Source organism: Heterodontus francisci, chromosome 36, assembly GCF_036365525.1.
Source record: "Heterodontus francisci isolate sHetFra1 chromosome 36, sHetFra1.hap1, whole genome shotgun sequence".
In the NCBI taxonomy this organism is placed as follows: Eukaryota; Metazoa; Chordata; class Chondrichthyes; order Heterodontiformes; family Heterodontidae; genus Heterodontus; species Heterodontus francisci.
The window spans coordinates 6,414,160-6,426,425 of record NC_090406.1 but is presented as its reverse complement, the minus strand read 5'-3'; the positions used below and the strand labels follow the sequence as shown (position 1 = coordinate 6,426,425).

At 44.5% G+C, this 12,266-nt stretch overlaps 1 protein-coding gene across 3 annotated transcripts in view; it reads right to left on the bottom strand.

The window, feature by feature from the left end:
• Window positions 1-10,463, bottom strand: part of gatad2ab (GATA zinc finger domain containing 2Ab) — a 151,036-nt gene extending 140,573 nt beyond the window's left edge. For 2 of the 3 annotated variants that reach the window (XM_068016056.1, XM_068016057.1), the window contains exon 1: window positions 10,017-10,147. The gene's annotated coding sequence lies outside the window, so the exon portion shown is untranslated. Of the gene's footprint in view, window positions 1-10,016 lie in introns of all 3 variants that reach the window. The other variant, XM_068016042.1, reaches the window with a different exon arrangement.
• Between the last annotated feature and the right edge of the window lie 1,803 nt (window positions 10,464-12,266).

Sequence of the window (12,266 nt, the reverse complement as noted above, 5' to 3'; positions counted from 1 at the left end):
TTCTCTGCAGCACCTGTGGAAGAGCCTGTCACTCTAGAATTGGCCTATATAGCCACTCCAGGCGCTGCTTCACAAACCACTGACCACCTCCAGGCGCTTATCCATTGTCTCTCGAGACAAGGACGCCAAAGAAGAATAGACAGACCAAGTCGCCATTTAACATCTCGTCTGAAAGTCGGCACATCCAACAATGCAGCACCCTGAGTACTGCAATGAAGTATTAGCCTTGATCAATCTGGAGTGGGGTGTAACCATAAGAAATAGGAACTGGAGTAGGCCATCTGAGCCTGCTCCACCACATTCTACAAAATAATGGTTGATCTTCTAACTCAATTCCACCTCCCGCACTATCCCCGTATCCCTTAATTCCCTTAGTACCTAAAAATATATTGAGCTCTGTCTTGAGTATAATCAACGACTGAGCATCCACAGCTCTCTGATGCAGAGAATTCCAAAGATTCACAAGCCTGAGTGAAGAGATTTGTTATCTCAGTCCTAAATGGTCGACCCTTTATTCTGAGACTGTGACCCCGTGATCTAGATTCCCCAGTCAGGGGAAACATTGTCCCAGCATCTACCCTGTCAAAGCCCCTTAAGAATTTCATAAGCCTTCCAACTGAAGAGGCAAGCCTGCTACCTCTCAGCCAATGGTTCGTTATGTCTTAAAATTTCAGGGGCAGAATCTTTCTTCCTCTCTACCCCCTCCCCCACTCACAAACCCCAGATTAATTCCAGTTTTCTGTTATTGGCATGGCAAAATGCTGCTACAGAGCCATCGCATAGAGTACGCTGCTCAGCCCCTAAAGCCACTGAAATTCTTCGACATATTTCCGTCACCTCTAGACTCGACTAATACCTTTTCTGGCTTCTCATCCTCCATGGATTCCACCTTGTCTAAAATTCTGCTCCTTTTGAAGTCCCATCACAGCTGTCCTTGCTGAATGACACCACCTCCCCGTCCTCCAAACATTCACTTCACAAGTGCCACACTCATCTATAAACGCCTCCAGATTTCATTCACTGCATCACTGCAAACTCTTCCAGCTCGACATTCCTTCCCCAAATGTTTTCATCCCTTCTGTGCATTCCCCCATGCCCTGCATCCCATCGTTGCTGGCAGAACTTTAAAGGGCCTTAGTCCTACACTTTGCACGTCCTTCTCTAAACTTTTTCATGTCCCTCTCCAGCTTTAAAATTCTCAAGATTCATCTCTCTGATCAAGCTTTCAGTCACCCCTTTTAATCTCTCCCTACATGGCTCAATGTATATTTTCTGTTTGTGAACCACCTCGGGACATATCTTTACATTAAAAGCTGTATAAATGCAAATTGCCATATTGAAGGTCCAAATATACTTTAGTCAGATCATTCAGTCACCTTTTGCGCTCAAGTTGAATTAATAATTTGCATTTATATAGTGCTTTTAAACATAGAAAACAAAAACCAAAGTTGCTTCATGGAGTCATAGTCAGACAAAAGTGTATGCTGAGACAAAGCAGGAGATATTAAGAGGGATGGCCAAACATTTGGTCAAAAAGATAGTTTTTAAGGATGGCTTTAAAGGAGAATTACATGGAATTTACAGCACAGAAACAGGTCATTTGGCCCAACAGAGAAGCAGGGGCAATGTGAGAAAGAACTTTTTTATGCAACGAGTGGTAATGGCCTGGAACTCGCTGCTGACAAGTGCACTGGAAGCAGAGATTAATGAACTTGCATGGCTACATGAATAGTGCGAGGAATGGGACTGTGGATTGCTCTAGAGAGCCAGCATGGACTCGATGGGCCGAATGGTCGCCTCCTGTGCCATAATGGCTCTTTGACTCCAACATACGCCAACAAGCCTCATCTAACCCCATTAATATATTTCCAGCTTTTTCTCCTTCACATGCTTATCTGGGTTCCTCAAATGCATCACGTTTCTCAAATACAGAAAATGGATGCAAAGCAGATCCACTTTTCAATTTAATTTTCACCTATATGTTTATTGATTATTTTAAAACTAATTTAAAACTTATAACAGCACAACTTATACCCCATTTAGATTTCAGGTGGGATGAAAAAATATGAGGTTTCAGAAGAGGAAGGTGGAGAAGCAAAGATATTTAGAGAGGGAGTTTCAGTGTATTGGGTCTAGACAGATGAAGGCATGGCCACCAATGGTGATCTGTAATGCACAAGAGGATGTTAGACAAATGGAGAGTGAGGGGGGGTCGAATTTATAGGATTGGAAGAGGTCAGAGATAGGGAGGGGCAACACCATTCAGAGATTTAAACACAGGGATGATGTGTTACAATTTGAGGTGTTGGTGAACCCGGAGACGTTGTTGGTTAATGAGCACAAGTGCGATGGATGTTTAAGAATGGATACTTACAGCAGAGTTTTCAGTGAGTTGAAGTTTCTGGACAGTGGAGACTGGGAGGTTGGTCAGGATAGCATTGGAATAGTCGAGTCCACAGGCAACAAAAGACTTGCACAAGGATTTCAGCGACAATGGGCTGAGCAAGCGGGCCATCTTTGTGATGCAAGAGTACAAGAGGTTGGAGACCCTGCTGGGGGGTTGAATAGATTGCAAAGAGTCTGGTCCAGCCTGAGACAATGGCCAGGGATGGGGGATGGAATCGGTGGTCAATTGTTTGAATTAAGGGGCAGATGGTGGTGTAGTGGTAATGTCACTGGACTAGTAATCCAGTAGGCCCAGACTAATGCCCTGGGGACATAGGTTCAAATCCCACCATGGCAGCTGGTGAAATTTAAATTCAATTAATAAAAAAATCTGGAATTGAGCAATGGTGCCATGAAACTATCGATTGTTGTAAAAACCCACCTGGTTCACTAATGTCCTTTAGGGAACAAATTGTGCCCTCCTTACCTGGTCTGGCTTATATGTGACTCTAGACCCACAGCAATGTGGTTGACTCTTAACTGCCCTCTGAAATGGCCTAGCACGCCACTCAGTTCATTTAGGGATGGGCAACAAATGCTGGTCTGCCATCGATGCCCACACCCCATGAAAGAATAAAAAAAACACATCAAATTGGGAATTTAGATGTATGAAAAAAATCAGACAATTTGAAATAAGGAATTTTGAGTGGAGAGTAGACGGCAATGTGTCAGCTACGAGGAGGATAGTTCATAGAAAAGAATGCGATTAACGAGGAAATGCTTAAAAAAATGGTGGTGTTGCCTTTATGGAAAGCACCATCAGATGAACACGCTCACAGTAACTAACCCTCCTACTGTGGGCAGCAAGACCTCTGCTCAACACCAGCCACAAATGCAATTGATTGTGTGAATTCAGTGGTTTAAAGAGAAACTGAAACCATAACCTTGCTTACGCTCTGTTGCAACATACGAAATAGGAGTAGGAGTACCATATGGGCCCTCATGCATTCACTTTCCCGCCCTTTCCCCATATCTCTTGAATCCCTTAGTGTCCAAAATTCCATTGAACTCCATCCTGAATATACTCAACAACTGAGCATCCACAGCCCTGTGGGGTAGAGAATTCCAAAAATTTACAGCCCTCTAAGTGAAGAAATTTCTTATCGCAGTCCTAAATGGCGACCCCTTATCCTGAGACTGTGACCCCTGTCCTAGACTTTCTAGCCAGAGGAAACATCCTCTCATCATGTGAAGCATCACGGGATGTTTTACTTCATTAAAGACACTATATAAATACAAGTTGTTTGGGGTGGCATTGAAAAAAGTACTCCAATCAGCTGTCGTAACTTGCCCCAAATACACAGTCAACGCACCCACGTAAAATAGTTACTCGATGAAACTCCAGCTCCTCCTGAGGATCAGCAATTTTGACCATAACTTGGTGAGACAGACAGTAACCACAGAGGACCATACATATGTGGGATATGTTAGTTTTATATTTACTGGCAAGATCGATTTAAAACATCAATGTGCAAGCTTGGAATCCCAGTTTAAATCATTGAGATGCTGAGCCTCGCTGGGGTACAATTCCACCAGCACCCATCACCCCCTTGTACCTTGTCCAAGTAGCCATCCCTCAGCCAAGAACTTTGATAAGTCACTGCACTAACTAAACACAGCAGAAGCTGATTCTGTCCTAACCACACCCCCACCCATCCACTTACTCCCTGGCAGGAGGCACCGAATAGTGTCAGGAGTAGGAAACCTGGCAGATCTGCCTCCCTAACCACGCAGGCCATGGGAAACCAAACCTCAGATCTTAAACAGCAAACTTTCTAATGAATGCAACTGTCAAACACCTTGCGTGAAGAAGCAAATCTGCTCTGTCCATTAAATCTTCTCCCATTTCCAAATTGCCACAGGCTTCCACAAATCCAACCCCAGGTGATAGCCCCACTTTAGGACCGATTCAGATGCTTACTAGTACAAAAAGCACACACAGGCACACTGAGTTAATAAAAGCCAAACCACAAGTACTTCCTTCTCCACAATCAACTTGTCTTACACTGCACAACAGAAAATAGCTCCAATGGCTCACTTGGTAAAGGATGTCAAGCGATACTGACCCAGACAAACAAGGTGGTCACAAGTTTGTTTCCTGCTCTATGTCCTGTTGCTCTTTTTCCCCTGTGCTAGAATTGGCTTCAGTTTTCCTGTGCTGGGAGGTTGTTTGAGGGGTTAATCTGGCTCAGGTACCCATTTAATTACTGCTCAGTCACCAAGTTCTGGAAAAAACACAAGTTAAGGCCAGCATCAGGCTTGGCTCTGATGCCTTTCACAATGGAAATGTCAATGAGGGATCAGATATCCTTGAAAGTGCATCCTAGTACAATGCTTTCAGGACAGGAATTGAGAGAAAACATTAGGGATATATATAAAAATACATATACAATTTTCATAGACGCACGTGAAAAAAAGTTAAAGGAAAGCTGAAGGATAGGATTGCAAAGGGAACCAACGGTACAACTAGCCCCATCCACTGCTAACTGACCACCTTCACTGCTTTCAACTCCTGACCAGGTTCAACACTATCTAGTCTTCGAAGGAGTCTAATGATCATGATGACCACGAGGTGTGAACAGTGAGATGCTGGGGTGTGTAGTCACGAACCTCAGCACTCCCTGACATGGAAACCAGGAAATCTGCCATCACTGTGAGCTGCTAGTTTTATCTGAAGTCACCTCTGTTCACACGGTCCACTGTTCTCACTTACAGGAGAGGAACAAATACCTGAGCTGGTTACAGACCCTACACTGAGTTGGATATTAGTGTACTGATATCAGACTTCATAACCCAGATCAAAAACAGATTCCAATGTCGCACCACACACATATTAATACCGCAACAAAACTGCTGACACAATAGAAAACACCCAAGCAGATGAACAGATCATTGCGCAGACCAGAGTAAACCACACCAGATTCAGTAATGTAAAAAACGATCAACTTGCTTAATATTCCAGTGACCAAACCTGGGACCTAGCTGGGATGTATGGTTCCGGACTACATGCCGGATCACATTTATCCAACAAGGAATCATACCTGATTTGACAACTTCATTCAAAACCTCCCCACTGACGATACTGTTTGTGCCAGCAGTGTTTGACATACAAATGTCATTTTGTATAAAGGTACGGACTGCTTGGCAGCACAGCTTAGCAGTACAACAGAAAACATCCAGAAATTTTAATGACGGGTTCTAGATAAAGCACCGTGTCTCAGCACAAACAGGATAATTCGATAAACTCACACCTGCTTTCACGTTAACCTAAAACATCGTCCCTGGATTTGGCGGGTGGAGTAAACAATAGTTAACTGGAGGAAGAACATTCTGGGGCAGTTCCCAAAATCAAAGAGACACATTTGCCCTTTCACGGCCGCTTTGTGCATCAGGAGATGGGCAGCCCTGACCTGTTGCAGCGTCATGCAAACGAAGCAACGCAGCTTCAGAGGGACAAAGGCTCACCGCACAAGGTGGGCTACCACAGGAATACATGGTAGCCACCAGTATCTCCTGGCTGTGAATGTGTCAAGGACTCAGCTATCACACACAGGCTAGCAAGACAGTCTTCATTTGCTCACATATACACAGAACTGTACTTCAGCACTGGAACTCCATGACCTAGCATATCTCTCTCTACCATTAGCATCAAGCCAGGGGACCAATCCTGGTTCAATGAGGAGTGTAGGAGAGCATGACAGGAGCAGAACCAAGCATACCTAAAAATGAAGTGCCAACCTAGTGAAGCTATAACACAGGACTATGAGCATGCTAAACAGCGGAAGCAGCATGCTATAGACAGAGCTAAGCGATTCCACAACCAGATTAGATTTAAGCTCTGCCGTCTTGCCACATCCCCATCCTCAATGATGGCATAGCCCAGCACGTGAGTGCAAAGGACAAGGATGAATCTTTTGCAATCTTCAGCCAGAAGTGCCGAGTGGAAGATCCAATGCTGCCTCCTCCGGAGGTCCCCAGCATCACTGATGCCAGTCTTCAGCCAATTCAATTCACTCCACATCATTTCACATTGATATACGCTGAGCACATTGAATACAGCAAAGGCTATGGGCCCTGACAATATCCCAACTGACAGCTGAAGACTTGTGCTCCGAACTAGCCACATCTCTAACCAAGCTTTTCTTGTACAGCTACCACAGCAGCATCTACACAAGTGTAAAGCTGCCCAGGTATGTCTTGTCCACAAAAAGCAGGACAAATCCAATCCAGCCAATTACTACCCTATCAGCCGACTCGCGATCAAAGTGACGGAAGGTGCCATCGACAGTGCTATCAAGCTGCACTTACCAATAACCTGCTCACTGATGCTCAGTTTGAGTTCTGTCAGGACCACTCAACTCAGACTCATGAGTCTGCAGCCAAACATGGACAAAGGAGCTGAATTCCAGAGGTGTGGTGACAGTGACTGCCCTTGACACCAAGGCAGCATTTGACTGAGTGTGGCATGAAGGACCCTAGTAAAATTTAAGACGATGGGAATCGGGGAAAACTCTCCACTGGCTGGAGTCATACCTAGCACAAAGGAAGATGGGTGTTGTTGTTGGAGCCAATCATCTCAGCCCCAAGACACCACTGCAGGAGTTTTTCAGGGTAGGGTCCTAGGCCCAACCATCCACAGCTGCACCAATGACCTTCCCTCCATCATAAGGTCAGAAGTATGGATGTCCGCTGATGATTGCACAGGGTTCTGTTCCGTTTGTAACTCCTCAGATAACGACGTAGTCTGTGCCCACATGCAGCAAGAGCTGGACATCATTCAGGTTTGAGCTGCTAAGTGACAAGTAACATTCACATTACACAAGTGCCAAGTAATGATCATCTCCAACAAGAGAGGATCTAACCACCTCCACTCAACATTCAATGGCACAGAAAGTGTGATAGAGACAGAAAACCTCATCGCATTTAAAAAGTACTTGGATTATGCACTTGAAGTACCGTAACCTACATGGATATGGCCCAAGAGCTGGAGTGTGGGATGAGGCTGGATATTTTTCCAGCCAGCACAAATACGATGGGCCTAATAGCTTCCTTCTGTACTGTAAATTTCTATGATTTACCATTGTCAAATCCCCCACCATCAAGGGCATCAACATCCTTGGGGTTACCACTTAACTGGACTGCCCTCAACTGACTAGGCCCTAAGCTCTGGAATTCCTTTCTCCTTTAAGATGCTCCTTAAAACATGGCTCTTTGACCAAGCTTTTGGCCGTCTGCACTTATATCGCCTTATGTTGCTCAGTGTCAAATTTTACTTTATAACACTTCAGTGTTCAGGGACGTTTTATCACATTAAAGGCACTATCAACCAACGTTCCCTCCAAGCTGCGCAGCAACCCACATTTCCAACTCAGGCTGCGCACCTACAAAAAAACAGACGGAAAGTTGTATGTAACTACAAGTTGTTGTTGGACTAGCGACGTAAATACAATGACAAGAACAGGTCACAGGCTAGATATTGTGGCGAGTGACTCACCAAAGCCTTTCCACCAATCTGTACGCCACAAGTCAGGAGAGCAATGGAACATTCTTCAGTTGCCTGGACAGGTGCAGCTCCAAGAACACTCAAGAGGCTCAACACCATCCAGGGCAAAACAGCCCACTTGATCAGCACCCCACCCACCACCTTAAACATTCACTCCCTCCACCACTGGCGCACAGCGGCAGCAGTGTGTACAATGCACTGCAGCAGCGTGTCAAGCCTCATTCGACAGCAGCTTCCAAATCTGCAACCTCTACCACCTAGAAGGGCAGCAGGTTCATGGGGAACTTGGAGGTGGTGATGTACCCAAGTTGCACACCATTCTCACTTGGAAATATAATGTTGTTCCTTCATCGTCATTGGGTTAAAATCCTGGACTCCCTCCCTAACAGCACTGTGGGAGCACCTTCACCAGACGGACCTCAGTGGTTCAAACTGGCTCACCGCCAACTTCTCAAGGGCAATTAGGGACTGGCAATAAATACTGACCTTGCCAGCGACACCTCCATTCCATGAATGGATAAAAAGTGACAGCCATTTCTGAAGTTAATGCAGAAACCTACCCATTTTAAGAAAGCAAATGCCTCTGCAAAGCAACAGCACCTAATCACACTCCGTACCGAGTCCCCTTAATTGCTACATTAAAAATAGTGTTCACAAGATGGATACAAATGAAAGCCAACCAGCCCATCCATCAAGACCCCACAATCCTTCTCCCCATCTCCCTAAGCAAGACGTCTGTTTCAAACATCTGTCCGAAATTTGCTTCTCACTAACCTTTTATCCTAACGCCATTGTTTACTGTGAAGTAGTATTCCCACATTTTACCTTCTCTGTACCAATTATTATCTTGTACACTTCTATACAAAAAACTCAACGGCCAGTAACCGAGCTGTTGCTGCTAATAATGTACAAGTCATACGTCCAGAGGCAGACATATAGACTTGACTACACAAGGGTCCCACAGCTCTATAAAATACCATAATTGTCAATAAAACCCTTGCTTCCTGTCAGCTGACCTCCAAAGCACCCACAACCTTGAATGATGATACCACACCTTTCTGCAGTACAGACTGGCAAGCAGACAAGGTACAACAAAAATCTAACCCTAAAATTCCCAAGACAGCTCCAAATTTGTTAAGTATTATGGTTGCGAGCGCAGTTAGAGGGCTGTAGAAGTCTCTCAGGGCATTTGGACACCTCAAATACATTAAAGTCTTGTGATGGGATACAGTTTTCCGACAGCAGTTTCCTGATTATCCATACACAACACGACATACAGTCAAGTCTTAAAACAGTCACTGCAACAATAGTGGAAGTCAGTTCCAAAGAATCTCCAGCAACCCACTAAAGACAGATATCATATGTTTTGATAAATATTTTACTCCTTGCTGTCATTATGTTATCATTTTCAAGAGATTTCCCCAGAGCTTCTCAAATCAGAAAGATCAGCATTTTCCCACTTTATTTACACGTCTGAACAATTGCTGAGAACCATCCCAACCTTTTACCATCAAACGTTCAACAATTCCTTGAGCTTTAACATCAAAAATTGTACACATTTAAAAAAAAAACTGAATTACATATTTTCCACATGGCTTGCAAATCTGAAAATATTTACAATCGTAATTAGAACATTGTAGAACTTTATAAAGCAAAGCAACTCATGTAACACTTGACATGGTAAATGCAAAGAAAGGTAAAATCACAAGACTGAAAATAAAGTCAAAGTTTATAATAAATAACTTTTAAAAATGCATCAAAACAAACTTCACCAAAACTTTTAAAGTTGTATGACTCAAACAAGATCAAACTTCAGTCTTTTAAAAAAGTTTTTCTAACTTATTGCAACTTAAAATTAAATTATTACCCCACCCCACCTCCCACCTCACCAAAAAGGAAAGCTGAACTGGTTTGCGGCCTTAAACGCTCTCCCACATTCACCCTGTCAAACCCACCAAATGCAATAGGCACTTCACCAGAAAGTAGGACTTTTGACCCAAGCATCCCCTCAAACTACTTTAAACACAGAACAGGCAATAAACATCGAGTTGGAAACTTATTCTGATACCTGTTACTTGGCTGATTTCCTCCCTCCAGTGATTATTTGGATTTTTTTGGGAGGTGAGGGGGGGATTGGAGGGAGCTCCAGGCGGTTTCTGTGTCTTTTTGTTTTGGTTTCCTTTATTTTCTTCAAAAAAAAAATCCCTTCAGCTTCAGCGCCTCATGGAGGCCAGGATCGAAGCTCGCCGGTACGGCCTGCCCACCTACTCGACCCCGAGGCTTCAGGAGTTAAGTTAGGCCTCAGGCTTCATAACCGCCATTGTAATTCTTTTTTTCTTAAAGTTTCTTTTTCTTTATGGGAGTCTATCTAAAAATAATTAAATTTCAGTGGTGGAGTAGTTGAGAGGGAAGGGGGGGGATTTTATTTCTTTTCTTGCCCGGTTTCCGTTGCTAGGAGCGATGACCCGAATCTCCCCCTCTTTGCACCGTAACAATGGTTAAAATGGAGGGCGACTTCCGGGTCTGCCTCAACCGAAGTTGATGCCGGGCGGCCGGAGACCTGATTGACACCAGAATTGTCCAGTCATACCCGAGCATACGTCCAGTCTGTCCAATAGTAATCTCCAGAGGGGGCGGGACTTTCGTTTCTAGTGTCACCCTAAGGTGATGGTCATCGTGTGGGTGTTGGCTGATTGACAGTATCTGAGACCAATCGCAAGGCTGGCGTGTGGGCCATTGAGCCAATCCTCGCGGGAGGTGGGCGGAATATTATTATTGAATGGCAGAAAGCCTTCGTGGGAAGCTTGACTGACAGCTAAACTGTCCAGTGACCCGTGCCCCTGTTCCAGAACTGTCCAATAACAGGTTACAAAAGGGCGGGCCTTTCTCCTTTTATTTAAAGTCAGACGTCACCCAAACGTGATGGCCAAAATGGAAAGGTGGACTGATTGGCATCCATTCTTACCAATCGCAAGGCTAGAATCCGGCTCATGGTCCAATCCTCGAGAGAGGGGGCAGGATATTATCATCAAGTTAGTTTGAATGGCAGAAGGCGGGCCAGCCTGACAGGTGTGGGGTTTCTTAAAGTGGGAAACAGGGTCATTTCCCACAATTCAGTTTGGGTGTGCAATAATGCAAAGTTAGGGTTAAAATTAGGGTTACTGTCTTTAACCCTCTGCAGCCAAGATTAGGGCACTGTCCCGTTCAGTTTTGGAACACTGTCTCTATAAAACTTCTCAACTTTACTTTGGTGCATTTTCTTCGAACAGAAGTCCAATTCCTCCTTGGAAACATGAAGTCCATGGAGATGCCACCATCTTGCCATGAACATCACCCATTTGAGAGATAACAAAGCTTTGGTCAATCTCATGGGCGTCTCGCACAGTCACGATGGGCCAAATGGCCTCCCTTCTGTGCTGTGTCACTCTAATGATAACGTATGAGCTGCTAACCCCTTATCCTCCCATCACCACCTATTCCCCGTAATAATACCCTTGTCCGCCCCTGCCTCAGCTCAACTGCCCTCATCCACACCTTTGTTACCTCCAGACTTGACTATTCCAACCCTGGCCAGTCTTCCCATCTTGCACCCTTCATAAACTTGAGGCTATTCAAAATTCTGTTGCCTGTATCTCAGTTTGCACCAAGTCTCGTTTCACCCATCACCCCTGTGCTCACTGACTTACACTCCGAATCAAAGTCTCAATCTTAAAATTTTTATCTTTATTTTTAAATTCCTCCATGGCCTCACCCCTTCCTAATTTTTTGTAATCTCCTCCAGCCCCACAGCCCTCTTGAGATCCCTGTGCTCTGCTTATTCTGGCCTCTTGCGTATCCCCCAATTTTCATTGCTCCTGCAGTGGTGGCCGTGCCTGCAACTACCAAAGCCCTAAGCTCTGAAGTTTCTTCCCTAAACCTCTCCACATCTCCATCTCCTCCTTTAAGGCAGTCTTTAAAACTTACCTCTTTGACCAAGCTTTTGGTCACCTATGCTTCTGTCTCCTTCTGCGGTTTGGTGTTTACCCAGTTATTATAGAAGAGACCTGATGTAATTTAAACCATTCTTCCGAACATACTCCACATCAATCCTCTTTGAAAGAAAAAAACCCTGCATTTCTGTAGCGCCTTTCATGACCTCAGGATGTCCCAAAGTGCTTTACAGCCAATGAAGAAATTTTGATGTAGGAAACACAATAGTCAATTTGCGTACAGCATGATCCCACAAACAGCGATGAGATATTGACCAGATAATGTGTTTTAGCTATGTGGATTAAGGGATAAACATTACCCAGGACACCAGGGATGACTCTCCCTTGCT